The 25,992-nt window shown below is 37.8% G+C and overlaps 2 protein-coding genes and 1 long non-coding RNA gene across 6 annotated transcripts in view; 2 read left to right on the top strand and 1 right to left on the bottom strand.

The window, feature by feature from the left end:
• The first annotated feature begins 1,080 nt into the window (after positions 1–1,080).
• LOC127511152 (gastrula zinc finger protein XlCGF8.2DB-like) overlaps positions 1,081–25,992 on the top strand; it is a 227,952-nt gene continuing 203,040 nt past the window's right edge. For 2 of the 4 annotated variants that reach the window (XM_051891780.1, XM_051891777.1), the window contains exon 1: positions 24,429–25,821. The gene's annotated coding sequence lies outside the window, so the exon portion shown is untranslated. Of the gene's footprint in view, positions 1,146–24,428; positions 25,822–25,992 lie in introns of those variants that run through there. The other 2 variants (XM_051891778.1, XM_051891781.1) reach the window with 2 other exon arrangements.
• The window catches only part of LOC127511102 (uncharacterized), a 91,472-nt gene continuing 77,824 nt past the window's right edge, over positions 12,345–25,992 (top strand). Inside the window, exon 1 of the mRNA XM_051891621.1 lies at positions 12,345–12,449. The gene's annotated coding sequence lies outside the window, so the exon portion shown is untranslated. The remainder of the gene's footprint in view (positions 12,450–25,992) is intronic.
• The window catches only part of LOC127511302 (uncharacterized), a 34,618-nt gene continuing 29,427 nt past the window's right edge, over positions 20,802–25,992 (bottom strand). Inside the window, exon 3 of the long non-coding RNA XR_007929984.1 lies at positions 20,802–21,173. This is a non-coding gene — a long non-coding RNA (uncharacterized LOC127511302). The remainder of the gene's footprint in view (positions 21,174–25,992) is intronic.

Below are 25,992 nucleotides of genomic sequence, written 5' to 3'. Positions count from 1 at the left end.
TTCATTTATTTTTACTTCTTACTGACAAGCGTAAGAGGATAATTATTAAAAAATGCAGCTGCTAGAGTTCTTACCAGGTCAAGAAAATATGATCATATAACACCAATTTTATCATCTCTTCACTGGTTACCTATTAAGTTCCGTATCGATTATAAAGTACTGCTAATGACCTATAAGGCTCTAAATGGTTTAGCTCCTGTGTACTTAACCGACCTTCTATCGCCCTACAATCCTTCACGCTCTTTAAGATCACAAAACTCTGGACTTCTGGTTGTACCTAGGATAGCTAAGTCCTCTAAAGGAGGGAGAGCGTTTTCACATTTGGCTCCTAAACTCTGGAATAGCCTTCCTGATAATGTTCGGGACTCAGACTCGCTCACCCAGTTTAAATCTAGATTAAAGACACATCTCTTCAGCCAAGCATTCACATAATCCATCTCATATCAGATCAATTGCACATGACTATCTTTGCTTAATGTTATGAACAGCAGCTATGCTAATTATTCTCCATTTGCTTTTCTGTTTTACCTCGGGACGCCCGTCCCGAGGTGACTAGAGAGTACATCAGTTTCAGTTTGGATCCAGCCTCTTAAGAAGACCTCAGATGACTAAAACTTTGGAAGAGACGGCGCCAACTCCTGCGATGACTTCAGAAGATGCAACATCTGGATCAACACGCACATTCACATTCTATAAATCCTAATTATTGTTAATATGTAATTCATTTTTCCAGGAGCTCTTTGCTTCTACCTCCAATTAAATTGCTAACAGTGATTGTATGTTAATCGCCTAAATTATTACATTATTAGCTAACTGCAGTCTCCAAATTGTAATGTTTACATGCATTCTCTGTAAAGCTGCTTTGAAACGATATGTATTGTGAAAAGCGCTATACAAATAAATGTGAATTGAATTGAATTGAATTAACAGAATCTCCCATATTAGATTTGGTTCAAACTCTTTCTTTCTTTGGTAATTATTTTTTTGCATTTCACTGACCAACATGCGTTTAAATATGATATATGTTCTATTATTTGAATGTCAATTTCTATGCACTTCTTGAACGGGACTTTTATTTTGGAGTGGAGATATGACATCACAAGGCTGCGCTGCGCTCCTGCATCTGCTGTGACTTCTGAAGAAAGGTTTGTTTTAAGCATTTAAAGTGTTTGAATCAATGCAAACTATTCAGGCAATTTTACAGTTACCTATATCGTGAATCAGTTTATCATAAACATGAATCCAGCTACTGATAAGAGAAACGGAGCTTCTCGAAACTCAAGAGTTTCACCTCAAACATTGATGACAACTGCTGGTCAAACAGTGTAAATGCAACGAGAACAACAAATGTGTGCAATGACAACTTTTTTACTAATAACCAGCTGCAAATATTTTGATGAAAGTATAATCTATTTAATATAATCTACAAATCAATAAGTGTAAAGCATAAGTGTCTAAATATGAACCCACTAGCCTATATTTTGTGTTCTTTTATTAATTTGTAGTGCTGGTTTTGAGTGTTTTTATTCTAATCAGATCATTTAAGTCCATTAACTCTCAATCTGACTCTCTCACCAGTGCACTGAACTACTGAACTAGATCTGATTGAGACACACTCAGAGATTTAGATTGGATGTGTTTTTCTTTCTGTTAATTATTCTCATCTTAATCATGACAGAGTGTCCAAACACAGAAAAACTCCTGGTGAAGCGACTGAGATCCACGTGAAACACTGTTATAAAGATGGAGTTTATTAAAGAGGAGATTGAAGAAACATTCAGAGTGAAACATGAAGAAACTGAGGAACAAACAGGGTTGGTTTCATTCTCAAAGCTGAACTCAGTCATTTGATCCTTATTAAAATGTCCAGATCTACAGAAATGAATGATAATTTTGAAGAGTGTCGCAATTAAAGAGGTTTTATTTGACAAAATTATATTACTTATTAATAAACTGTATTTATAAAATGAATTTATTTACAAATGTCATGTTTGTGATTTCATTTGTCATGTAGAACAGCTTCTGACCATTAAATCAAAACAGACTCACGATTTAATGACATTAATTACAGCTTTATTCATTCAGATAAAGAATTAACATGTTATTTGTTTTACCTTCCTTATTGTCAGCATTGGAAAATCCAACAGCCTTCCTTCATTTGACAGTGTGGTAGATTTGCCTCTACGCACCTGACTAAAGTTAAACCGGGTGTCCCAGACACCTATGAATTTATACTCGACTAAGCGTACCTTAATAAGGTCTTTCGTGCTCCACTAAACACTATCACTTGAGTGTGGAAGTCAGATTCTCTAGCGTCAAGTCCACTGCGCAGCAAAAACCAAACAGACTCCAGACTATGCCTTAGGGTAAGCTTTAATCACGGCCGGAGGACCTCGTATCAATCACAGAGAATCCCACCAGCAAGAGTTTATATAGGATAGGAGCATGGCAAAACATCCTACAACATGATTGGTTCTTCATATGTCAAACCCTTCTGTTACTAGATAAAGCAAGATCTGCCCAAATCATGTGTTTATTAGTTCCTTGGTTACTCAATATCATGGGGCTATTATATTTAGATAGTTGTCCAGCTGTCCCTAAGTTTCATTTCCCCTTTTGTTATATTCAGATATGATTCAGACACACACTGACTTAGGCCCAAGGTTTGAGGACACTTAGGTTTCAAAAGCATATAAATGTTAATCCTGCAAGGAAAAGGAATGTTAGTTAAATTCTATCTCAACAGACACAACGTTTTTAACGTAACATTAAGACAGCATGAACACAGTTGCAAAATATGGAAAAATTGGAAATAATATGAAATAATTGTTAATATTCGGATAATTTATTTATTTATTCATTTTTATTTTTTTATTTTTTGAGGCTACACTGTAAAAGATTGTCCTATAAAATACCAGGAAATACTGGCAGCTGTGGTTGGCAGTCATTACTCTTAATTTACAGCTCTCCTACATGGGGTTGGGTGTGGTTTGGATTTTAATGAATAAATGTGAATGATATCCAAGTCTTATTGCAAAACATTTAATTGTAGCTAAATATCATGAACAAAAACAATTGGCTAAAGAACATTTACCCAAGGAGCTTATAAAAACACCATAGCAAAAAATACTAGCCTAACTAATATAAATTTCAACCTTTATTAAAGACAAGTAAACACTTAGTAATTTAAAAAGAACAAAGATACGATTGAAATAAACAATGTTTTAAGATTTTCAGGTATTCAGGTACAGAAACTGTTAATCAAATGTAAAATAACTGCACTTTATGAATAAAATATACATTACAAATAAGGCTGCACGATACTGGGATAATGTCACGGAGACGAGCTCCGTGGTTCCCTCCTCTGGCCACTGGAGGGAGCCGTCTCCTGAGTACTGACACACACACCCGCATACACACTACATTTCCCACAACCCCGTGCCTTGGACTGATCACCACGTCAGCTGTTCCTCATTACCCGGACTATAAAGCTCTCCCACTTACCATAGTTCATTGCGAAGTCTTGTTTTGCTTCTGTGAACATTTCTGAGCGTTGTTACCCTGTCTGATTACCTGTTGCTGATCCTGTTTGTTACCCGTCCACGACTCTCTGCTGCCTGCCTTTGACCCCTGCCTTGTGTTCTGTTCTGTGAGTGATATCTGCCTGTCCCGTACCCCTGCCTGTTTCCCGACCTCGATTCTGCCTGTCCCTTTGGTACTTGTCTGCTCCTGTTTGACCCTGCCTGTACGACCACGCTCTTATTCAATAAAACATGCAAATGGATCCCAGCCTGTGTGACGATTCGTTACAGATAATATGCAATATTGTTGTTGAGTATTGCAATTACGATGTTTCTTGCAATATCATTTCCCTAGAAAAAATGCTGTTTTTATTAGCAATTTAAAAAAAAAAAAAAATTATATATGTAATGATCATACTAAAATAAACAGGTAATAGAAATTCTTCTTATCTAATTAAATCTAGTTCAGGCTAAAAAAAAAAAACTATGTCAAGGTGCAAACATTTTGACTTTAAAACACTATGAGTAACTGAAAACCTCGGCAGATATTCTGATTTCTGGTTTGCTGTTACCATAGACCTGCAAACACACACAAAAATGCATTACTCTCAAACATTACTTTTTTTATTCACATGTAACCATGCAATCATCAAGAGCATCTGAAACAAGAGCATCTTTTAAACAAAATATTTCCTTGCTTATATATTTTTTAATATATATATATATATATATATATATATATAAAAATATTGTTAAACAACAACAAAAAAAAAATACTATTAAACATAAAGTGTACAAGCCTTAAAGGAACACTCCACTTTTTTTGAAAATAGGCTCATTTTCTAACTCCCCTAGAGTTAAACAGTTGAGTTTTACCGTTTTCGAATCCATTCAGCTGATCTCCGGATCTGGTGGTACCACTTTTAGCATAGCTAAGCATAGTTCATTGAATCTGATTAGACCGTTAGCATCTCGCTCAAAAATGACCAACGAGTTTCAATATTTTTCCTATTTAAAACTTGACTCTTCTGTAGTTACATCGTGTACTAAGACCAACGGAAAATGAAAAGTTGTGATTTTCTAGGCCGATATGGCTAGGAACTATACTGTCATACCGGCGTAATAATCAAGGAACTTTGCTGTCGTACCATGGGTGCAGCAGGCGCAATGATATTACGCAGCGTCTCTCACAAATGTCTCCATGGTTGCAAGGCACGCTCCCTGTGCAAGCAGGGGGTCACAGGCGCTGCGTGATATCATTGCGCCTGCTGCAGCCATGGTACGACAGCAAAGTTCCTTGATTATTACGCCGGAATGAGAGTATAGTTCCTAGCCATATCGGCCTAGAAAATCACAACTTTTCATTTTCCGTCGGTCTTAGTACACGATGTAACTACAGAAGAGTCAAGTAGTTTTAATTAGGAAAAATATCAAAACTCTCTGGTCATTTTTGAGCGAGATGCTAACGGTCTAATCAGATTCAATGAACTATGCTAAGCTATGCTAAAAGTGGTACCGCCAGATCCGGAGATCGGCTGAATGGATTCGAAAACGGTAAAACTCAACTGTTTAACTCTAGGGGAGTTGGAAAATGAGCCTGTTTTCAAAAAAAGTGGAGTGTTCCTTTAAATTTGTATGCCAGGAAAACTAGCATATTGACTTTGGTAGGTTTTAAACATGTGCGCTGGCATATCAACATTTCCTGATGTACTAAAAAGTCTCTGAAGGTGAACTTGTTGCAGGTATATAGAGATACTTCTTGACTAGTTTACTCAGAGAGGGTCCATCTCACTGTCTATGGTGGGAGACACCAAGTAGCTGTTCAGTTCAGCCTCCACAGTGTGCGATGGTACCATAGATGACGGAGCTGGGGATGTCTTGAAGAAACTGCCCAGGGATTTTTTTTTTGCCCTTTTTTAGGATGACATCTGATAGACCCATGCCCTGGTGAACTTGATTACTTAGGCTTTACTCCTAATATAGAAAATAAATTAATTATTGTAATCAAATCTAGTTATAGTGCACTATTTTATCACTTATTATTGTCATATTACCATTTACCCTGGCTCTGATGTCTGACACCTCATCATTGCTGATTAATCTGGGGTCCATAAAGCAGGTCATGTCCAGAAGTTCTTGAGTTGCTGGGTTGTCATACTTGGTGTTCATGTAATCGTCATCTCTATGAACTTTGTTAAATCACTGTCTTCTTCCTTTGCAGCAAGAACTGAGGTGTTCATCAAGTGAAGTACAGGTTTCACATACGAAACGCTTGCATAACTTTCACCTGACAGAGCATCTGTAAATTCTTGCATTGGCTGCAATGCCTGGTTTATAGACTCAAGTACATCTAGGTCCTGCCAAGATGGAACCAAATGTCTTGACTTTCTGTCTGCTGACATGGCCCGCTGCTGCTCCAAAACTCTCTGAATCATTTTCTGTCTCGATCCCCACCTTGTAGGGCATTCTGTCAGTGCTCTGGGAGGTTGTGCTCTTTTTGTGCTTCTTTCAGGGCCATCTTCTCCTTCCAGCTGTGGGAGAAATGTCCCTCGAACTTTTTGCAAAGACCAGCAGCTTGAGTAATGCGCTCATCACCTTTAACAGCATTTTCTGAAAAGTGAAGAAAAAACAAAACAAGGACATACAGGGTGAAATAACATTGCAATATTATAATTAATTTTTATAACAGCATTTGATATAGAAAACCGTCATGAACGGTAGCAAGTGAAAGAAAGTGAATGGTAAAGCTCATGTAGGGCTCAGTCGTACGACTGGACCACAGGTCAGTGGTGCTAGCGTAGAAGTCCACTTGGTGCAGCTCGGAGATCACTGTCTTCACACATGTGGTACATTTGTGGAATTGCGACTGGAATCTTCCTAATTTGCTGATTTGGTGCTCATGAAATCTTATTTGGAACTCTGGAAGTGTGGAAAGAATTTCAGTGTGGAAAGAGTTTCACTGAAAAAGGCAGTCTTAAAGTTACTTAGAGACACCCCTACTTCTGCCAACAGTGTGGAAAAACGTTTATCCGAAATGAAAGTTTTGAAGGCCACATGAGAGTTCACACTGGAGAGAAGCCTTTCACTTTTTTTTTCCTGAAGAGATTTGATTTCTTGAGATGATAAACAGATTGAAGTTAGGCTTTTAATCACAATTTCACATATAAACATTGATCAACCATTTTTGCTTGAAGTGAGAGAATGAACCTGCTCAAACGTGCTGTGTAACACAAGAATGAGCCTCAGTGGTTAGACTTTATTTTGTAGGACAAGCACTTACATTTACTTACAGTGTACTTACCTATGAAAGTACTGGGTAATATACAGTAACTACATAAGTTAAGGTTAGGTTTAGGGGTAGGTTCAGGTCTAGTACCTGGTTATTACCCAGTTATTGCAAGTACTATAATAAGTACATAGTATTTACACAGGGAACAAGACTGTAAAATAAAGTGCTACCATTATCTATGATAGTTCTGAGCTTAAAATTATTGTACAATTTTGTGACGCCTGCCTTTGCGTGCACATGAACTTTAATGACACCCCATTCTTAATCCGTGGGGTTTAATATGGAGTTCGCCCACCCTTTGCAGCTATAACAGCCTCAACTCCTCTGGGAAGGCTTTCCACAAGGTTTAGGAGTGTGTTTATGGGAATTTTTGACCATTCTTCTAGAAGCGCATTTGTGAGGTCAGGCCTGGCTCGCAGTCTCCGCTCTAATTCATCCCAAAGGTGTTCTGTCGGGTTGAGGTCAGGCAAGTCAAGTTCCTCCACACCAAACTCGCTCATCCATGTCTTTATGGACCTTGCTTTGTGCACTGGTGTGCAGTCATGTTGGAACAGGAAGGGGTCATCCACAATCTGTTCCCACAAATTTGGGAGCATGAAATTGTCCAAAATGTCTTGGTATGCTGAAGCATTAAGAGTTCTTCCACTGGAACTAAGGGGCCAAGCCCAACTCCTGAAAAACAACCCCACACTATAATCCCTCCTCCACCAATCTTTACACTTGGCACAATGCAGTCAGGCAAGTACTGTTCTCCTAGCAACCACCAAACCCAGACTCGTCCATCAGATTGCCAGACAGAGAAGTGTGATTGGTCACTCCAGAGAACACGTCTCCACTGCTCTAGAGTCCAGTGGCGCCGTGCTTTACACCACTGCATCCGACGCTTTGCATTGCACTTGGTGATGTAAGGCTTGGATGCAGCTGCTCGGCCATGGAAACCCATTCCATGAAGCTCTCTACGCACTGTTCTTAAGCTAATCTGAAGGCCACATGAAGTTTGGAGGTCTGTAGCTACTGACTCTGCAGAAAGTTGGCGACTTCTGCGCACTGTGCGCCTCAGCATCCGCTGACCCCGCTCTGTGATTTTTACGTGGCCTACCACTTCATGGCTGAGTTTCTGTTGTTCCCAATTGCTTCCACTTTGTTATGATACCACTAACAGCTGGACTTAACGAATGGACTTATTGCACAGGTGGCAACCTATCACGGTACCACGCTTGAATTCACTGAGCTCCTGAGAGCGACCCATTCTTTCACAAATGTTTGTAGAAGCAGTCTGCATGCCTAGCTGCTTGATTTTATACACCTGTGGCCATGGAAGTGATTGGAACACCTGAATTCAATGACTTTGAGGGGTGTCCTAATACATTTGGCAATATAGTGTATGTTCACCTTATCAGCAAAACTGCATAAATTTGATTTGTTGCTGTTTGCCTTTATTGAATCCTTTTATGCTTGCTTTATTGCATTAGAGGATTTTTAACCATTAAACTATTCAATAAAGATCTACATTTTTATCATTTAAGAATCCATGTTTCTTGAACTTTTCATGAGAAATCAATCCGGTAAAAAAAAAAAAAAAAAATCCATTTGACACTAAACTGAAACCTTTGTTTCCTTTGTCCTATTACTACTTACATGAAAAGGTTTTAGTTGAAATTTAGGGAAAGCAGTATCAAAAGATACTAGTGATAGTAATGATATTTAGTAAAACATACTTTTGTTGACGTAAGACAGAAATAAAGTCTGGTATGTAGAAAATGAATATGGTAATGCACTTTCTGGAGTTGATTAATCATCCTCTGCTGATATTGTGTCAGATAAAGGAGACGTATAATATGTGTGCTGCTGGGGGAAGTCCAGTGTCAGGATCTTATAGTTGGTTGTTTGTAAGCCCTTTCATAAAAAGCCTCCCATTTACTGGAACAGGAAAGTGAAAGTGAAAAGCCTGTTAGTTAATCAGTTCATATAAAGCCTTGTATTTACAGGAAAAGTGAAAGCGAAACAATCTAAGATATAATATATTGATATTAATTCTTTCCCTACCATTGGCAAGAAGAAAACACAACCCTGCCTCTTTTTGATTTCACTTTAAAAACATGAACCATAACAAGTGGGTCAGGCACTATGTGCATATACTCTTAGCTGTATGTATATGTTTCTATCACAAAATTGAAATAAAACACAATCTTGTCTCATTTTGTTAAATGTCAGTTTTAATGAACAATAGAATCTATAATAAAAGTATAGTTATAAAGTCTAAAAAGCTTTTACTTTTACAAAAGGAAATAAAAACAAGCAAACACTTCAGTCAAATGCACAAAGTCAGTACCCTACAATTGTATGTATAAATATATAAAGTTGTGAAACTTCACTTTACCCTCAGCTAAAACTATATGCCCAGGAGCAAATTATAGATCAATGAGAGCAAAGATTGCCCATAAGATATACACAAGACGAATTATATCTCAAGTTTAACCACTACAGACATCAGACACACAGCCACTGACATCAAAGCCAGTGGCAAACGGTAGAAGGACTAGCCGAGGTAAGGCTGTTCTCGAATGGGTACATGAGCACTGAGCGCCCGGTGATCGCCTGGATCTCACAACGCCGAAGGCATCAGAACACATTTTAGATTTGAGCTTTAAACGACTACATTCTCACCTGAAAAATGCTTAAAACTACAGTTTGTGACACAATATTTTTAAAACTGCAGGTTTTCTCCTCCACTATTGACGCTTGCTGGTTGATGCTAGATGCATTCTGGGATACCTGGCTGTTTTAAGTCCACACAAGTCACTTCCTAATGCATCCTCGATAAAAGGGGCGGATCAAGAACACATTCGTCACACTGTCACCATCATGTGCTGTTTGTTTTGTTTTTCATTTATCGCACGTGTTACTTTTTTCTAAGTTCCCGCCACTCATCAGTCACCACGGACACTAACTCACCATCACAGCTGTTCATCATTAGTTCATCTTCTGCTCTGTGTATATCAGTTCCTGCTTGTTTTCAGTTCAGTACCCGGTCTCATACGTTTTATGTGTGTATTGCTACCTGTTCCTGAATTATTGTCATTAAACTTTAAATATTGGAATTACCTTTCATCTTCTTCGTCGGTTTGCCAGCGACCACACATTACAGAAGACCGGACCAATTATGGATTCGTTTTCGAAGCCATCATCTAGTGTCTGAAAAGCATCAATCCCCAGTCCAGAATACAGCCGGACCCAGAGCCCATTTCACCACCTGTGACCATGGAAGGATCACGTGAGCCCCCCGCAGATGAAGCTACCACACGCCGCGATGCGTCAGCCAGACCTCAAGGACAAGTGGACAGTGCGGACCCCCGCCCCAGAAGAGGAGCCCCCCAGCGTATCTGATCAGGGAGGTGAGCCTGTACCATCTGTGGCTGAGGGGATTCTGGTGGAGACACAAACAGAGGACTGGCTGATAGACTTCAGCGCAAAGGTATCGTTAACCACTCCACCCTGTTTCTCAACATTCATCGCTGCTTTCTAACAGCACAGAGACTGGCATGGACTATACTCTACATCCTAACCTTCCAGGTCTCCTTCTGCCTCCGTCGCCAACCTTCCCAGCCAGTCCTCCAGCCCCGCCTCTGCTACAGGTTTGCCGCCCTTCACCATCTTCGGTTTCGCCATGCTGGGATGTCGAGCCTCAGGTTGCATAACCTCCATCAGCGCCTGAGCGAGTGGATCCTGTGGCTCCACCTCCAGCCTCTGATCGCCTCCCTCCATCTCGGCCCGTCGACTTGGCAGCTCTGCCTTGGCTCCTCCCACCTCCGGCTCCACCAGAAACCCTCGGCCTTGTCCCACCACCTCCGCCACAGACTTGCAGATCTGCAGCGGGCTCCTCCCTTCCTTTGGACTCGCCTCAGTTTGCGCTCACACCAGCTTCGTCTCAGTCCTTGGGTGATCTGGCTCCTCCTCCGACAGTCGTCGCTGTGACATCGCCTAGGCCTCCGAGACCAGTTATCTACACAGTCCTATCTACACCTTGGTCCCTCCCTCCCTCGTCTCCACCATAGGCTGTCGTCACTGCCAGGCTCTGGGTCTGCACCATCGGCTGTCCACCACCAATGCCGCCAGGGGATCGTCGTTCTACCTTCACCACTCCACCAACACCATCACTTCGTCCACCTCCAGAACCCTGTACTGTCACACTGTCACCGTCATGTTCTGTTTGTTTTGGTTTTCATTCGTCACATGTTCCTTTGTTCTAAGTTCTCTCCACTCATCAGTCACCACGGACACTAACACCCTCACAGCTGTTCATCATTAGTTCATCTTCTGCTCTGTGTATATCAGTTCCTGCTTGTTTTCAGTTCAGTGTCTGGTCTCGTATGTCTCGTGTGTGTTGCTACCTGTTCCTGAATTATTGTCATTAAACTTTGTATTGGAATTACCTTTCATCTTCTTCGTATGTTTGCCAGCAACCATGCGTTACAACATCTGGAGATTTTAACTGTACTTAGCTAAATGTGAACTTTGAAGTTGAACAGTTCTTGGGCAGCAACTGATAACATTATTAGATAGAACTGTTAAATAAATAAAGTAAATGGTATATGTTTAACGGAGGCCAGCTAGTAAGAGCTGTGCAAAAGCCTTACTCCCCTGATCTCAAGAGGCAGTCTAGCGACTGACGATAGAAGCTGTTGCCTTGTTAGATCGTCCGACTCCCACGCCAATGTCCCGGGTTTGAGGCTTGCACAGATTTTCTCCTTAGCATTAAGATGCCTGGAATTGCGGACTTCGGCATTTGTCCATCTATCACTGTTTTCCATGTTCATAGAGTTAGTTTGTGGAGTAAATATATAGGCTTTAAACTGTGTGTTGACATGGCTTTTTTAAAATAGGGGATGGTGGTGTTTCGCGTACATTTGGCCAATCAGCATACACTTACATCAATGGTAGTTCCTATTGTGCTGGGTTATACCTGACTTTGAAGTAGGAGCTAATTTAGTCCCCCAAAAGGGAACTAAAATCATTCCCAGTTTCTGCAATGTGAACATGCAAAAAACTGGGATCTTCCAGCAATAGTTATAGGAACTATGAAAACATTCCTCCGGGGCAAAATCCCTGTATAATATCGAGGACAGGTTTGGGAACCAAGATCTGAGAACCTATTCAGAACTGGTTCCATTATTTAAAAAAAAACAACAACAAAAAACACTAGTGCTAAATTATGAGTAGACTTCTGTTAATGAATGCAATGACACAAGCAGATTCATTCCTTCTACAATATACTTCAAACTGCACCTAGTTGCAGTTTTTTTACATTCTCTCTAGATTTCTTAAATTAGTCATCATCTTTTGCACACTGATATATTTAATTAATTTATTATTTAAATTGTGTTGTCGTTTAATAATCTGTTCCGTTTAGAATTTTCTAATAGATGTGACATTGATGTTCTTTAGTGGTCTGCCAATGCCTGCCCACTTCTTATAAAGCCTTACAGTTACTGGAATAAAAACAAAGTGAAAGTAAATTTTTTTGTTATTTTGTGGGGAAGGGCAGCAGGAAGGGCAGCAGTTGGGCACTATAAAAACCAACGCAGAAACTTTCTGCAGCTGCAGATGAAAAGGAGACTCAAGAGGAAACCAAAATAACAGTAAGTCTATTTCCTTCCTAGTATAAAAGATTTAGAAAGATTTGATTTGTAATATTTGATTTGTAATATTGCTTTGATTTGTAATATTGCTTATTCTGCATATATGTAAAAAATCTAAAAGTCAGAATGACATCTTGTATAGTACAGTTTAAAAAAATCTGATTGTTTTTCCTAACAAATTGTCATTATTAAAATTTAATTTAATTATTTTACAGTATAGCAGTAGTTGCAGGTAATAGATTCAAAAGCCAAATTGTAAAGTATAAAATAGAATGCATAAAAAACTATGTACATTTTGTATTCACTCTGATTTTCTACTTATAATAATCATGTTCTCCATGTTCTTCTGAAAGAATTTATATTGTAGTTTCCATACTTATCAGCATTTTCAGCTGTTATAAGAAACATTCTGCAAATCAGCATCTTTAATTGATTTCTGAATGATCATGAGACACTGTAGACTGGAGTAATGATGAAAATGTGATTTTAAAATATATTAATACAGAAAAAAGTATTTCACATTTTAAGAATTTTTCACAATATCACTGTTTTCAGGTGTACTTTGGATAGCCTTGGTGAAATAAGAATCTTCTTTCAAAAACCAAGTCATGATCAATATAAATTCTAAATTTGGAACAGAAGTGTATATTCTGTTTCAGCAAGGTTTTTAATTATACAGTGAATATAAAAATACCGGTAACACTTTATAATAAGTTTCATTAGTTAAACATTAGTTAATGTATTAACTAACATGAGCTAACAATGAGCAATACATTTGTTACTGTATTTGTTAGTCTTTGTTAATGTTAGTTAATAAAAATACAGCTGTTCATAGTTTGTTCATGTTAGTTCACAGTGCTTTAAAGGGTTAGTTCACCCAAAAATGAAAATTCTGTCATTAATTACTCACCCTCATGCTGTTCCACACCCGTAAGACCTTCGTTAATCTTCGGAACACAAATTAAGATATTTTTGTTGAAATCCGATGGCTCAGTGAGGCCTGCATAGCCAGCAACAACATTTCCTCTCTCAAGATCCATTAATGTACTAAAAACATATTTAAATCAGTTCATGTGAGTACAGTGGTTCAATATTAATATTATAAAGTGACGAGAATATTTTGGTGTGCCAAAAAAAACTAAATAACTTTTTAACAATAGCTAGTGATGGCTGATTTCAAAACATGACACTTCGGAGCGTTATGAATCTTTTGTGTCGAATCAGAGGTTCAGAGTGCCAAAGTCACATGATTACAGCAGTTTGGCGGTTTGACACGCGATCATCCGAATCATGATTCAACACAAAATATTCATAACACTCTGAAGCTTCATGAAGCAGTGTTTTGAAATCGGCCATCATAATAGAAGTTAACATTTTGTTTTTTTGGTGCACCAAAAATATTCTAGTCGCTTTATAATATTAATATTGAACCACTGTACTCATATGAACTTATTTTAATATGTTTTTAGTACATTAATGGATCTTGAGAGAGGAAATGTCATTGCTCCCTATGCAGGCCTCACGGAGCCATCGGATTTCAACAAAAATATCTTAATTTGCGTTCTGAAGATGAACAAAGGTCTTACGGTTGTGGAACGACAGTAATAAATGACATTGTTTTCATTTTTGGGTGAACTAACCCTTTAATGTTAACAGATACAACTCTTGATTTTAATAATGTATTTGTAAATGCTGAAATTAACATTAACAAAGATTATTAAATACTGTATAAATGCAGTTCATTATTAGTTCATGTTAACTAATGTTATCTAATGAACCTTAAAGTAAAGTGTTACCAGAATATCTGATACATGTGATGTAAGTCATGAACGATGTTAGACGTTTTTCCATCTTTAATGTGACTTTGCAATAAACACAATTTTAGAAAACAACTAACATAATTTTGAGGAGAATTAATTTAAACACACAACTTAGTGGTGTGCTGTTGGTTTTTTTACTTTTCAAAAATGTGCTGTGGTAAGAAAAAGGCTGGGAAACACTGCCAGAGACAGTGCGCTACCTGCACAATCTAGCTCTGTAAAAGACAAGGTCCAGTGTGTCAGACTTGCACTGGGATTATCAAACAATATCGGATATTTACCCTACACTCACCCTGAGGACACGGCAAAAGGCCCCCAGAATTGATACTTTATATAAAGTAATATGTATTGCAGTATTTAATGTTGATTAATAAATGTACAGTCATTAAAATATGTATAATTTTGCAGATAATTTTTTTCTGAAAACAAGACAATCATTTTTACTTGACTAGAAAATGTTTCTTGATTTAAGAATTTTTAGATATTTGGACTATAAACTAGACAAAAACTCTAAGACAAGCATTTTTGCAGTGCAATATTCATCAGGCTTCTTTTCATGTTCTTTAGAAAAGTTTAATCTTGGCAGTTTTGTGCAGAAGACCAAGCAAGGTTTTATTACTATGTCTTTTTCAGAGCTAGATTGTGCAAGTAGCGCACTGTCTATGGCAGTGTTTCCCAACATTTTTCTTGCCACAGCACAGTTTTGATCCCACGGTACACCACTAAGCACTAAATAACTAAATTGCACAAGCATGCATTGCTTCAAATGGCACATTAAAACTGGATACTATATTAAAAGGAGTTGTCTCATTTAAGGTTAAACTTAAGCTTAAGTCAGGTAGGAACAAAATAAGGTCATTTAAGTAGAACAAATTTAAATATAAAATAAACACTGTGCAGTCAGAGTTGGTATTGTGGCTTTACATATGATCAGACACTTGCATGTGTCATTATAATATTAACATTTTATGAAAATCAATCTCAGATGGAATTTTTGACCTGTGATAGAAAGATTTAATTATGTTTTCATCAACGTACAGGTTTTAAAGTTTATTGTAGTTATTTCCGGTAACAGTGATAGATAGCCAAGCCTAAGAACCAACTTGGGAATCAAAGTCTTTTTATAAATTAAATGTTATGAAAATGTTTTAACGGTATTGGTATTTATTGGTAAGACTGCAGAGCTCTCATTAAGGTCTAAATTGAAGAACTAATTAGAAGTGATGGTGCTTAAATTGGCTATATTCTCTGTGTCTGTTTGGTGCAGCTGTGCATTATCGCACTCCATGTGCTGTAAAGACAGTTGCTGTGTTCGAAATCGCCCCTACACCCTCATTCACTATTCCCTACGTTAGTCCACTAATATAGTCCACTTGAAGGAGTGAATGAGAAAGAGTGAGGGAATTCAGTGCGCCGGAAGGGCTGTCGCTTTTGCATAGTTTGTGTGATTTTGGACACAGCCAGTGTTTTTCGTGATGTGGTAATGATCAGCTGGCAGGTTCCTTATCACACACACCTGATCCTCTGATTCATGAGAAGCAGGACCGCTCGCACCCTGGATGTTTCTGGATATATCTATCATAAACACTTCTGTCATCTCTCAGTGATATTTCATCTCATTCACTCATTCAATCATCTTAAAGTCTGTAATATGCACAGTATTACAAACCCATTAGTAGTATTGTTGCTGTTGCTAGTTTCATATTTTTTCCTGCATACTATAGATTATTGCAAATACTGATAGTTAACTCATTTCTAAGTTACAACATAGCTTATGTCTTAGATTAATCATTTTAATTGGTCAGGATTAGTTATAACATGTGCTTGAATGCGGGATGTAATGCCATGAGATTAATACATGCTATATATTTTTAAAACATATTAAATTCACAACAATATTATGTATCTCACAACTTTATATCCTGCATTGAAGCATATATTGGGAGTTTTCGTTTTGTCATTTTACTGATATCGCACAGAGTTCTCACTTCTTTTGTATACTGTTTTTATAAACTGATGTACAAACAATTATTTCCTTTTCCATTAACCAGGTGGAAAAAAGCCAGAAGAAGACAAATAGACTTTTGCCAGTCTGCTGTTAACAACAATCAAAAAATGTCAAGAGAAAGCACAAGAAGCAAAAACATGGGAAAAGACCACAGCGATGGAAAGGGCTCAAGTGTTGCACATAATATAAAGAACAACTGGAGCATAAAAATAGCCGATGGAAGCAATGAAAACCTGCCCATGTTTAAACTCAACCTGGAAGAAACATGGCAGAACAATGATGAATTCTGCAGAAGAAGCACGTTTGGGAAGAACGTCACAAAACAGAACAAGACCATCATGATGATCGGAGCCACAGGTGCAGGAAAAACCACCCTAATAAACAGCATGATCAACTACATTCTGGGAGTGGAATGGAAAGACGACTTCCGGTTTGTGCTGATAGATGAAGGGAAGCAGAAATCCCAGGCTGAAAGTCAGACTTCAGAGATCACGGCATATCAGATCAATCACATGGATGGTTTCAAGATTCCACATTCTCTGACCATAGTGGACACACCAGGCTTCGGTGATACCAGAGGAATCTCACATGACCAGAAGATCACAAAGCAGATTCAGGAGTTCTTCTCTAATCCAGGAGGGATCGACAGCATTGATGCCGTGTGTTTTGTAGTACAGGCTTCACTTGCCCGTCTGACGCACACACAGAAATACATCTTTGACTCCATTCTTTCCATATTTGGGAAGGACATTGCTGAAAACATCCTTGTGCTGGTCACCTTTGCAGATGGGAAAACACCTCCTGTTCTCGAGGCCATCAAAGTCTCTGAGGTGTCCTGTGCTACCAATGAGTCTAAAGAGCCTCTTCACTTCAAGTTCAACAACTCTGCTGTGTTTGCCATCAATAAATCTGCAGAGGATGAGGACTCTGACTGTGACAACTTTGACCAAATGTTCTGGAAGATGGGATTTTCCAGCATGAGAAAATTCTTCACATCCCTTAACACGATGGAAACCAAGAGCTTGACTCTGACACGGGAGGTCCTACAAGAGCGACAGCAGCTGGAAGTGCTTGTGGAACGTCTCCAGCCTCAAATCAATGCTGGTCTGACAAAACTGGATGAAATCAGGAAGACAAAAGCAGCTCTGGAGCAGCACAAGGCTGAGATGGATGCAAACAAGGATTTTGAATATGAAGTAGAAGTAACTGTCCCAGACAAAATCGAAAACAAAACTGGTTACTACCTATCCAACTGCCAGCAGTGTCACTTCACATGTCATAAAACATGCGGAATTGCAAATGACAGTGAAAGATATGCGTGCTGGGCCATGACAGATGGAAAGTGTAGGGTCTGTCCTGGAAAGTGTGCTTGGGATGTGCACTTCAATCAGAAATACAGATGGGATTATGTCACAGAAAAGAGAAAGCAAACCTATCAGGATTTAAAAAAGCGATTTGAGGCTGCACATGGACAGGTCATGTCAAAAGAAAAGATCTTTGAAGAACTTGAAAATGAGCTTGAGGAAGTCCAGGATATTGTGACTGGACTAATTGAAGAATCTCAAAAGTCTTTGGAGCGACTGCAGGAAATCGCCCTCAAGCCCAATCCTCTGTCCACCCCTGACTACATTGATCTGATGATTGAGTCTGAGAAACAAGAAGCCAAGTCTGGATATAAAGATCGCATTCAGTCTTTAATGGCTGTCAGGAAGAAGGCAGAGATCATCAGTAAAGTTTCCACAGGAGAAGTGCTTCCGGAGGACTGGAAAACATACAAACCTGCAACAAGAAAACAATCATCCTATAATCCAAAAGTCTTTTTCAGTAATGCTATAAATTATGTTAAAGAAAAAGCACGCACTGTATTTGAGTAAAACTTTGACCTTTTATCTGCTCTTACCACAGCTATAAACAAGTACATTTGGTTTTGTGCTAAGATGCTCTGCATGCATTTTTATTATACTTAAAAATACTTGAGCTTAAAAATGGTCTTCATCTTCATTCTTTGTATGATGTATGATACATAACTGCATGATTCTGCCAAACAGCCTGTTACATGAAAAAAGTGAAAATCATCTAAAACTGATTTATATTATATTGAATGAACTGAATATGTAATGTATCACAAATGAGCAGATTGTATCATAATGTTGTTTTGGGATGATGTAATTTATACTAGTCATTCATTTTGCATGAATAAAAAAAAGCAAGCAAGTTAAGAATCTAAGCATTGTGTGTTGCCAATAAATGCATTTAAAATGTAAAATTTTACTTTTGGTGTTCCTTTTTTGTTAAAAAGTCAGGACATTTCTCATACTTTAACTTAGTGAAATGATACAAAAGGAAATCATTACAAAAATACAGTCCTTCATTTTCTCAGATTTGCTCTTTTTCTAAGTTCACTTTACTCTCAGAATGAAACTCTCCGAATGTTTAAGATTTGGCCCAGAGAGAAATAGTTTTGTACTTCTGTGGTCTTTGATATTGTTGCACATCTCTGCCAAAGTCACAATGTAAAATGAGGTTTTGGTAAAAAAAAAAAAAAAAAAAAAAAAAAGAAAAGAAAGAAAGAAGGGGGATTGTGACAGAAAAAATAAAACTTGTTTATTTTCTGTGGCGAACAGTTGTTATTCTTATTGTTGTCCTGTAGATGGCAGTAGTGCCAAATATTCAAGTAGCAAATACCTGACGGTAGAACAAAGAAGTAGGAAAATACAAGGGAAAAACAACAACAAGCTACACTTTCATATTTTCAAACAATAAATTACTGTTCATAGACAGGGATAATGACACCATTTTAACATAACTAAATTAACATTTATAATGGATTTTTGATAAATAACATAAAAGCTTCCTCAACCCAGAACTGTCCTTATTGGATTAGACAGCTCAGAGTTTATTATGAGTATAGTGTCCTATACTGACATTTATTATTATTATTATTATTATACTATTATATAATTCATTAATACAGGTTTATGTTAATGATTCTACATGATTTTCATCTGACCGTCAGTTTCACTCCAAATTCACATCATACATATGAGACATACATACTCATAGCATCAATATTGATTCAGTCCAGGGCCTCTTGTGCTTCACCGGGGCCTGCCCTTTTTGACTTGCCACCCAAGAAACAGCAACATTCAAGAAATTAGAAGTAAATGAACTAAATTAACTCTCCTACAATGTAAATACTAAACCATGCCTTTCTATTTTTTTTTTCATATATGAAATCAGTCTACATAATTAAAATGAACCAAAATTAAACAAACACACTCTACGAACAGTGACATCCCTCTGAGATTGCTCTTTAAAAGTGTCTCAATGTTGAACACTAAGTGTCATAGCAGTGGGGCTGTTTGCATGGCTAGCTGACCACCACACATTTTTTGGCACATGAACGCCTGAGCCTGGGTAAATTTCGAGCTGCCTGCAAACAATTGCTGATAAATCTCTCTGTTACCTTATCACCAAAGATTGGATTCAATCTTTTAGTCAGCTTGTTTTCTTTCAATTAGGACAGGTTTTGTATTCATTTTTTAAACTAACTGATTGTAGGCCTCATTGATCTGAGCCTCACTGATTTGAGGATAAAAGAAAGCCTGTAATACTCAAAATAGTTTGTTTGTGTACATGAACGTGTGTCCACACATGCAGAGGTCCATCAACACTGACTCAACATTGGTTCAATGATTACATGCTATCTGGGCTATGATCAAACTCTAAATAGCAATACTGGAGATGCGTCCTTCGATAGGGTGTGAAGATCGCACATTTTTCACACACATTTTGTGACTTCATAATGACTTGTCCAGTGGATTTCCATCAGTCCCTTGAGAGAGATACGGGCAACTGTACCTCTGAGAGACAAAATGCCTGACAAGTCAAAGAATCTTTTGGCACAAGATTCACTTTGAATTACATGTATGATTGAGAGGTGAAGCTGGTGTTTATAGTAGTTTTCATCTGAATTTTTCTATTTCACCCCCATTTCCTTTAATAATTCTATTTTGCACTAGGTGCACAAAATAGTTCCTCTAAGGACCTTTTGGACAAAAATGTCCACATTGAAACCCATTAAAATTGCATTTTTTAATCCCACTGCCATTTAACTATAAAATGATGCAATGATGCAGAATGGCAGGGCTTCAAAATTTACATTTTTACAATTTTTTTTACCAGATGGAGCCATTTTCTCAGGTTTGGCCTATAAAGCAAATACTCGCATTATTCCTGTTTTCTGCTTCTGCATATTATAGAGCCAATTGGATAAATTATGCAACTATAATTGTGTGTGTGTGTTGGTATGGATGTCAGAGTGTGAGTTGTATGTGTGTTATAAAAAAAAGTATGTGTGTGTGTGTGTTTGTAATTTTTGAGCTAGAAAAACTCTACTGTAAATCACAAATCCAACCACTGTGTGTACCAGTGGAGTTTTGCTGGCATCTAATGGGGAAAATCTGGTACTGCGCCCAAACAAAATCTTACTGAAAGCTCATTTTTTGAGATATCAACCTCAAATTTTCAATTCAATTCACATTTATTTGTATAGCGCTTTTCACGATACATATTGTTTCAAAGCAGCTTTACAGAGAAAGCATATCAACATTACAATTTGGAGACTGCAGTTAGCTAATAATGTAATAATTTAGGCGATTAACACACAATCACTGTTAGCAATGTAATTGGAGGTAGAAGCAAAGAGCTCCTGGAAAAATGAATTACATATTAACAATAATTAGGATTTATAGAATGTGAATGTGCGTGTTGATCCAGATGTTGCATCTTCTGAAGTCATCGCAGGAGTTGGCGCCGTCTCTTCCAAAGTTTTAGTCATCTGAGGTCTTCTTAAGAGGCTGGATCCAAACTGAAACTGATGTACTCTCTAGTCACCTCGGGACGGGCGTCCCGAGGTAAAACAGAAAAGCAAATGGAGAATAATTAGCATAGCTGCTGTTCATAACATTAAGCAAAGATAGTCATGTGCAATTGATCTGATATGAGATGGATTATGTGAATGCTTGGCTGAAGAGATGTGTCTTTAATCTAGATTTAAACTGGGTGAGCGAGTCTGAGCCCCGAACATTATCAGGAAGGCTATTCCAGAGTTTCGGAGCCAAATGTGAAAACGCTCTCCCTTCTTTAATGGACTTAGCTATCCTAGGTACAACCAGAAGTCCAGAGTTTTGTGATCTTAAAGAGCGTGAAGGATTGTAGGGCGATAAAAGGTCGGTTAAGTACACAGGAGCTAAACCATTTAGAGCCTTATAGGTCATTAGCAGTACTTTATAATCGATACGGAACTTAATAGGTAACCAGTGTAGAGATGATAAAATTGGTGTTATATGATCATATTTTCTTGACCTGGTAAGAACTCTAGCAGCTGCATTTTGTACCAATTGTAGCTTGTTTATTGAGGATGCAGGGCAACCAGCTAGTAATGCATTACAGTAATCTAGTCTAGACGTCATGAAAGCATGAACTAACTTTTCTGCATCTGAAACAGATAACATATTCCGTATCTTAGCAATGTTTCTGAGGTGGAAGAAGGCTGTTTTTGTAACATATGAAATATGATTTTCAAAGGACAAGTTGCTGTCTAATATAACACCCAGGTCTTTAACTGTCGAGGATGGAGTAACAGTACATCCTTCTAAATGCAAATTGTAGTCTGAGAGATTCTGTGTACAGGTTTTTGGCCCAATAAGTAATACTTCAGTCTTATCTGAATTTAATAGAAGAAAATTACTAGTCATCCAATGTTTTACTTCTTTAACACACTCTGTCAGATTGGATAATTTAGAGTTTTCATCTGGTTGTGTTGAAATATATAATTGAGTATCATCGGCATAGCAGTGGAAACTAATTCCATGTCTTCTTATAATATTACCAAGTGGCAGCATGTATATTGAAAATAGCAGAGGGCCTAAGACAGATCCTTGAGGCACTCCATAATTTACTATTGTTATCTTAGATTTTTCCCCGTTTAAATAAACAAAATTGTGACGGTCTGATAGATACGACCTAAACCACCGTAATGCCTGTCCCTGGATACCAATGTAATTCTGTAGTCGATCTAGGAGTATTTTATGATCTATAGTGTCGAACGCAGCACTGAGATCAAGTAACACTAGTATTGAGATACAGCCTTGGTCAGAAGCTAGAAGTAAGTCATTTGTAATTTTAACGAGCGCAGTTTCTGTGCTATGATGAGACCTGAATCCTGACTGAAATTTTTCATAGATAGCATTTTTTTGCAGGAAGGAGCACAATTGGACCGACACCACTTTTTCTAATATTTTCGATATAAATGGAAGATTTGAAATGGGTCTGTAATTTGCCAATACATTTGGATCTAATTGTGGTTTCTTAATGAGAGGCTTAATAACTGCTAACTTGAACGGTCTTGGAACGTGACCTAGAGATAAAGACGAGTTAATAATATTGAGAAGAGGCTCTTCTGCTACAGGTAACAATTCTTTCAGTAGTTTAGTGGGTATTGGATCTAATAAACATGTTGTTGGTTTAGACGCTGTGATAAGTTTATTTAGCTCTTCCTGTCCTATAGTTGTAAAGCACTGCAACTGTTCTTGAGGGACGATAATTGAGGCTGAATCATAAAACTCTGTCAAGGGTTGTACATTTACAACCGTATTTCTGATGCTTTCGATTTTTTCAGTAAAGAAATTCATAAAGTCATCGCTACTAAACTGTAATGAAATGTTTTGTTCTGGTGATGTCTGTTTATTTGTTAATCTAGCCACTGTACTAAATAAGAACCTTGGATTGTTTTGGTTATTTTCTATGAGTTTGCGGAGATGCTCGGCCCTGGCTGCTTTTAGAGTCTTTCTATAACAGGACGAGCTGTCTTTCCACGCGATTCTAAAGACCTCTAAACGAGTTTGTCTCCATTTGCGTTCTAGATTACGAGTTTCTCTTTTGATAGCGTGAGTAATATTGTTGTACCATGGTACAGTATTTTTCTCTCTAACCTTTTTTAATCTCATCGGTGCAACAGTATCTAATGTACTAGTGAAAGTGGTGCACATACTGCTAGTAATTTTCTCAAGATCATTTGTGTGTTTGGGTACAATGAGCAGGTGAGACAGATCAGGCAGTTTATTTGTGAATTTATCTTTAGTTGTCGGGAGAATTGTTCTACCTAGTCGATATCGTGGCGCAATTTGACAAATATCAGCAGTATGCAGTACGCATGTTACAAGGTAATGATCAGTGATATCATCACTTTGCGGTAGAATTTCTATATCAGTAGGATTGATTCCATGTGATATAATTAAATCTAGTGTATGATTAAGACGGTGAGTGGGTCCAGTGATGTTTTGTTTGACCCCAAACGAGTTTAGTAAATCTGTAAACGCAGCCCCTAACGCATCATTTGTATTATCTACATGAATGTTAAAATCTCCAACGATCAGCGCTTTATCGACGTTGACCAATAGGTCTGAGAGAAAGTCTGCAAACTCTTTTAGCAAATCAACATAAGGCCCTGGAGGTCTATAAACAGTAGCCAAAGCAAGAGATAGTAGCGACTTTTTATTTATATCTGAGAGTGTAACGTCTAGCACGTGAATTTCAAATGAGTTAAACCTGTAGTTTGTTTTCTGGGTAACGTTAAGAATCTCTCTATAGATTGTTGCAACGCCACCGCCACGGCCAACCGGACGGCATTTATTTTTATAACAGTAGCCAGGTGGACAAGACTCATTAAGACCGAAATAATCATTTGGTTTAAGCCATGTTTCAGTAAGGCAAATTACATCAAGACTATTATCTGTGATCATTTCATTTATAATAACCGCCTTAGGTGTCAGCGATCTAATGTTTAGTAGCCCTAGCTTTAGAAATTGTTTTTGTTCGGTAATTTTGCGAATTTCTGGTTTGATCACGATCAGATTTTTTCTAGATCCTTTATTTTTATAGTTGAACCTCACTATTCGGGGAATAGACACAGTTTCTATAGACTGTATTACACTCACATTTCTATCAATTAAGTGGGTAGAACACAGACTGTGATTTGAGGTTTGACTTACTAGTCATACGGTGCGAAGCGTCTTGGTGATGTTTTCCGACAGAAGATCAGCTCCGATTTTGCTGGGGTGCAGGCCATCAGCACGGAAGAGCCTAGGTCGCTCCCAGAAAAGATTCCAATTATTTATAAAGAGCAGCTTCTGTTCAGTACACCAAGACATTAACCATTCATTTAAAGCAAATAATCTACTGAACCTTTCATGTCCACGTCGGTACGTCGGAAGCGGTCCGGACACGATGATCCGATGTTTCCTCAGTGATCGTGTTTACTCGTATGATTTTCACGTTAAACACACATAACTCATATTCACATACAGGTTGGTCACAGTAATAATATATATATATATTTTTTTTTTTACTTTTTGTTGCGAATATATTAACTTATAACTATACGCAAAAAATTCTCTAAACATTTCTCATTCTTTTCACCATCAGTGAATAAAACATATAGGGGGTCTGATGGTTTTCTACGAGCAGAAAGGGAGGCATGACTCCTGCTGTAACTTTACCTGCAGGTGTCGCTGTTGGGCAGTGTTCCTTTAGAAATACGAGTGACTTGCGCTCTTTTTAATGTCATAATTTGTAATATTTGTGTTGTTTTATATGTAATATGGATTAATTTCTCATCCTATTTTTTTTGAGGAGGCACTGCCTCTCTTGCCTCCTCGGAGGAAACGCCCCTGATACACACATATATATATATAACGTTAGGCCAATTAGTTTTTCCACATGGCGAAAATCACATTAACGTTACGCAGCCCAACGACCATGTGCTCCGCGCATAAACACGCACTAACACACTTAGTAAAACTTTTAGTCTTTTTCTACTATTACATACATATGTTCTTAACATTCATACTCGTTTTCGAAATACTTTATAATCACTTTAGTGATCCGATACCTGAGGATAAACAGGGAGAATCAATCACAAGAGATGATGCGATGTTTCCTCAGTGATGGCATTTAATCGTATGAGCAAACTCTCGCGATCTCACCTGATAACTAAATTCCTTGAATATGTAAACCCTTTCACACTGTAATCCTGGTAAATTACCATAAAATTACCAGAACGATGTTTCCGGTAATTACACAAATGTGCTGTTCACACAAGCTGTTCCATATTTTTGCCAGTAAGATACCATTCACACGTCTTTATTATAATGCCGGTAAACTCTGTGATGTCAGTGCTTTAGTTTAACTCTGTCCAATTTAAGGATTTATTTATTTATTCATTTATTTTTACTTCTTACTGACGAGCGTAAGAGGATAATTAACAGAATCTCCCATATTAGATTTGGTTCGAACTCTTTCTTTCTTTGGTAATTATTTTTTTGCATTTCACTGACCAACATGCGTTTAAATATGATATATGTTATATTATTTGAATGTCAATTTCTATGCACTTCTTGAACGGGACTTTTATTGTGGAGTGGAGATATGACATCACAAGGCTGCGCTGCGCTCCTGCATCTGCTGTGACTTCTGAAGAAAGGTTTGTTTTAAGCATTTAAAGTGTTTGAATCAATGCAAACTATTCAGGCAATTTTACAGTTACCTATATCGTGAATCAGTTTATCATAAACATGAATCCAGCTACTGATAAGAGAAACGGAGCTTCTCGAAACTCAAGAGTTTCACCTCAAACATTGATGACAACTGCTGG

Source organism: Ctenopharyngodon idella, chromosome 4 (assembly GCF_019924925.1).
Source record: "Ctenopharyngodon idella isolate HZGC_01 chromosome 4, HZGC01, whole genome shotgun sequence".
NCBI lineage: Eukaryota > Metazoa > Chordata > Actinopteri > Cypriniformes > Xenocyprididae > Ctenopharyngodon > Ctenopharyngodon idella.
The sequence above is the reverse complement of the archived record's forward strand: the minus strand, read 5'-3'. Positions and strand labels throughout refer to the sequence as shown.